Raw genomic sequence first — 616 nt, 5'->3', positions numbered from 1 at the left:
GTTGCAGAGTCATAGAAAACCAACATATCCAACAGTCATGTCATGCATGCTTCTCATTCTGTATAATTGTATTCTGTAATTGAAAGGGGCATATTCAAACTAATAGCAGTGTTGTGTTCAATTAGTGAAGTGATTGATTCTGTGAAGAATCAGGTGTCTATTATGGCCCATATTTAAGGAAGGAAAGAAGCAAATGTTGTGCTTGTTGGTTATATTGCATTTCACACTGAAATACTCAGCAAAATGGGTCGTTCCAAACATTGCTCTGAGGAACAGCGGACTTTGATTAGAGAAGGAAAAACATATAAAAGAACTTCAGAAGATGATAGGCTGCTCAGCCAAAATAATTTCAAATGCCTTGAAATCCAAAGCCTGAATGTTGTGGGAAAAAACGATCAACTACCATTCGAATGGATCAAAAAATAGCCAAAATGGCAAAAGGTCAACCAATGATCAGCTCCAAGAAAATCAAAGAAGACTTAAAGTTACCTTTGAGTACTGTTACGATCAGAAGAAGGCTATGTGAAGCAAAGATATCAGCTATCAGCTAGAAGCCCCCCCGCAAAGTCCCATTGCTGAAATAAGAAATGTACTGAATAGGTTGAAATTTACCAAA

At 37.2% G+C, this 616-nt stretch overlaps 1 protein-coding gene across 7 annotated transcripts in view; it reads right to left on the bottom strand.

Moving 5' to 3' along the window:
• Positions 1 to 616, bottom strand: part of LOC116707246 (phospholipid-transporting ATPase ABCA1) — a 198,336-nt gene that overhangs the window by 109,218 nt on the left and 88,502 nt on the right. The gene's annotated exons all lie outside the window — the stretch shown is intronic.

Source organism: Etheostoma spectabile, chromosome 19, assembly GCF_008692095.1.
Source record: "Etheostoma spectabile isolate EspeVRDwgs_2016 chromosome 19, UIUC_Espe_1.0, whole genome shotgun sequence".
Classification (NCBI taxonomy): domain Eukaryota; kingdom Metazoa; phylum Chordata; class Actinopteri; order Perciformes; family Percidae; genus Etheostoma; species Etheostoma spectabile.
This window is presented reverse-complemented; position numbering and strand designations above follow the sequence as displayed.